Below are 3,913 nucleotides of genomic sequence, written 5' to 3'. Positions count from 1 at the left end.
GTGCTTCATACCTCATACCACTCCTCAAGTGAATGGCACTAACCGTTTCATGTCTCGGGGGATTACTTTTAGGTGGTAATTGCCTCTTTTGCCTTTGAGAACTTGAAGATGCTAGTTGAGTCAATTGGGTTTCCAACATTTTGGTGTGGGCTAGAATGTTGTTGATGGTGATTTCCTTTGCTTGACTATCCTTTTGCATTTGGGTGAAAAACTCTTGTTGATTCTTTTGCATTTGGAGGACCGCTTTTTGAACATCAAAACCTTGGTCATTTTGTTGATTGTATGGAGTTTGGTTTTGGTAACCTTGGTTTTGGTTGTAAAAGGGTCTTTGATTTTTGTTTCTCATGGGAGGTGGGGTGTATGTTGGTTGAGGGTTTTGAACATTTTGGCTTTTGTATGAGAGATTTGGGTGGAATTTGGTGTTTTCATTGTAATAATTGGAATAAGGGGTACCACTCTTGTATGCTTGAAAAGCATTCACTTGTTCATTTGTTCCCCTATATTCACTTTGGTCATGTCCCAAAGTTCCACAATTCTCACATATCCCGCTTGGGATTGATGAAGATGCAGTCATGGCATTAACATGTTGCTTTGGTGATTTTGAGGCTTCTTCAAGTCTAGCCATAGCTTTTTCGAACTTCAAATTGATGGTATCAATGTGGGCACTAAGTTGAGCACCCAATTGAGTAATAGAGTCCACTTCAGGCTTTCCTCCTCTAGTAGCCTTGCGAGGTCTACTATATTGTGAATTATGGACCGCCATTTCCTCAATCTTGTTCCAAGTTCGATTATCGTCAACTTCGGTGAACATACCATTTGATCCCATGTTGAGGATGTTTCTTGAGTCTTCATAAAGACCATTCCAAAATTTTTGTACCAAGAACCACTCGCTAAGTCCATGATGAGGACATGAGCGACAAATTCCCTTGAATCGCTCCCAAGCTTCATACAAAGATTCTTCATCTCTTTGCTTAAAGCCCGTAATTTGAGCTCTTAGCATGTTAGTCTTTTCTGGTGGGTAGAACGTTTTGTAGAAAGCTAGAGCCAATTTCTTCCAGGAATCAATTCCGAGAGTAGCCTTATCAAGGCCTTTCAACCATTGTTTTGTGGTGCCAATTAGAGAAAAGGGAAATAAGACCCATCGAATTTGGTCTTGAGTTACACCGGTTTGAGAAATCGCATCACAATAGTCACAAAAAGTCTCCATGTGAAAGTGAGGGTCTTCACTAGGCATCCCCCCAAATTGGCTTTTTTCGACTAATTGGATAAATGCGGATTTGGCAATGAAATTTACGGTTAAGTGTTGTGGTGTGGGAGTACCATTGGGTAGGTTTTCCTCGGTTGGTACGGAATGTGATGAAAATTTAGGCATTGTGGGTTGATTTTGTGTTGGATTTTGTGTTGGGTTCTCCTCACCTTTTCTTGCAAAAGGGTTGACGAACTCAATGGTGTTTGGTTGAATATCTACAACCTCACCAATACCTCTCAAAGTTCTTCTAGCAAGTCTTCTATTGTTTGTCAAAGTCCTTTCAATTTTGTGATCAAAGGGTAACAAGTTACCTTGTGATGTTCTAGACATGCAAAATATCAAACAACTCGAAAATAATTAGAACAAACCTTGAGGAGTTTTACTTCCCCAAGGCAAAGAAAGACACAACTAATAACAATCTAAAAAAATCTAAATCAAGTTAACACCGTCCCCGGCAACAGCGCCATTTTTGGTCGTACTCACTTGGAGGTTTAGTTTTCGGTACTTGTCGTTAGGAGCACCTAAACCAAAACAATATTTATAACTCCACAAACAACTCTACTGTTAGTAAAGAGGCAAGTAAAGGTCGGATCCCAAGGGACGGGTATTGAAGTGAGATTTTCAATTGTAACTAGCGGTGTCTAGGGGTGTCACAATTTGGGGTTGGAATAGAAGATCACTAAACTAAATAGCAATGAAAGTAAACAAGCAAGATGATAAAAAAAGGGATGTAAACAATTGATAAAAGGCACTAGGGTGTCATGGGGTCTTAGGGGATTCATGGGAATTGATCATACAAACATATTCTCAAATTATAAGCAAGCAATTATTGTTGTGATGGATCGAGTTGGTTTATATCTTACAATCCTAGGAAAGTTTGGGTCCCGGAGCCGAATCGATTAGATTATACAACACCTACAAGTCGACTTAATCTTCCCTACTCAACTATATGCATGGTCTAATGAGACTCGAGTTGGTTTATGTCTTACAAGTCTCATTGAAAAGATAGGTGATGGGTAAAAAATGCAAGGATTCATAGGCTCGCATTTCATCAAACATAACATGTGCATACGTTGAGATCACAACAAGCAAGGAAATAAACTATGAAAACATATTAATTTAAGCATGAATCATCCCCCATGTTGGTTTCCCCTAATTATCCATTAACCCTAGCTAAGGAAACTACTCACTCATTATCATGTTGAACATGCTAGCAAGGTTGTCAATCATACCAACAAAGTAAAACATGATGAATAAATGAAGATAATTAACAATAATTAAAAAAGGATTAAGAGGATTATACCTACTAATGATTCCAATAATAAAGCAAAGAATAATAGAAGTACTTGATGATTGATTGGAAGGTTGTCAATCTCCCAATAATAACCCAAATAATCTTCAATTACCCAAAATGAAAGATGAAAAAAAGAGAGATTAAGGAAATGAGATTTCTATTAAGACTTGATTAATAGTTGATTTCAAGATTAAAGAGATATTAGAATGATACTCCCTCCGATCCAGACAGATGGTAACACTTACCTAAAATGGATGAACCACACCAATGGTAACATACCATATTTGACATGAAAAATAACTAAATTACCCTTACATCGACTACTTATTTACAACTTTACCACCCACTCACCCCACTCACCAACTACTTATTTAATCCACCTAAACCCATGTGGCCCCAATCAATATTTCCTACTTTACCCCTCACTTTTCCACATTTTCTTAAATAACCACTTTTTGTTTATGTTTACATCTGTCTGGATCGGAGGGAGTATAAACTACACTAAAGATTGATAGGAAGAACATGATAATCTAATTAGACTAATGGGGTATTTATAGTGGGGATTAGGTACACAAATTAGGGTTTACTAAGGGTTTAAATAACGATTAAGTCCTTGAGGAATTGCTCCTCTCAGAAAAATATGCGAGTCTCCTTTTTGCTAGTCTTTCCGAGGTATGCGCATCCTTCATAGAACAAGAAGAAAACGGAATAGCTGTAACACAATCCGAGCGTCCAGGGCACGGGACGAGCGGATTGTCTGGCTTTTGGACGAGCGGATTCTTGGGCTGGACGGGCGGATTGTGGTCTTGTTGGATGACCGTCCCTCAGAGGAAGGCGCTCGGATTCCTTGTCTTGGACGGGCGTCCAGTGGGCAATCCGCTCGGATTCTTGATCAGCTTCTTCCCTTCTTCTTTTCTTCCTTCTTCTTCATACAATCCTTGGGGATTTCATCGGAGATGTAAGGATCTTTTCTCATCATTGCCCAACTACTACAATATGTACAAAGGCCTTCTAGTCTTGTCTTCTCTTTGATGCTTGGTCATTGAATTCAATCAATTTAGTTCTATTTTGCCATGAAAATGCAAGGTTTGCACTCCTTTCCTACCAAGGGATCAAAACCTCAAAGAATATGCAAAACAAAGGACTAAAGACAATAAATGACCTAAATATACACAAAAAAGCATGGGAACAAGGCTAATTCGGGGACTAAATATGCTCAAATTGTTGGAGTTTGTGTCCTCCACAAATTAGTGTGATAACATTTTTAAATCTCTTACAGGTTCACAAGGGTATACTTCGTATATTTAATCAGTTGATTAACGTTTACCTAATAACGGTTGGCTTGCTAGAAAGTTTGACGTTATTATCAT

At 38.5% G+C, this 3,913-nt stretch overlaps 1 non-coding gene across 1 annotated transcript; it reads left to right on the top strand.

Annotated features, from left to right (window-relative positions):
* Positions 1 to 893: 893 nt before the first annotated feature.
* Positions 894 to 1,000, top strand: LOC141658368 (small nucleolar RNA R71). The gene has a single exon (XR_012549258.1). It is a non-coding gene; the product is annotated as a small nucleolar RNA R71 (small nucleolar RNA).
* Positions 1,001 to 3,913: the final 2,913 nt, after the last annotated feature.

This window comes from Silene latifolia, chromosome 5 (assembly GCF_048544455.1).
Source record: "Silene latifolia isolate original U9 population chromosome 5, ASM4854445v1, whole genome shotgun sequence".
In the NCBI taxonomy this organism is placed as follows: Eukaryota; Viridiplantae; Streptophyta; class Magnoliopsida; order Caryophyllales; family Caryophyllaceae; genus Silene; species Silene latifolia.
The sequence above is the reverse complement of the archived record's forward strand: the minus strand, read 5'-3'. Positions and strand labels throughout refer to the sequence as shown.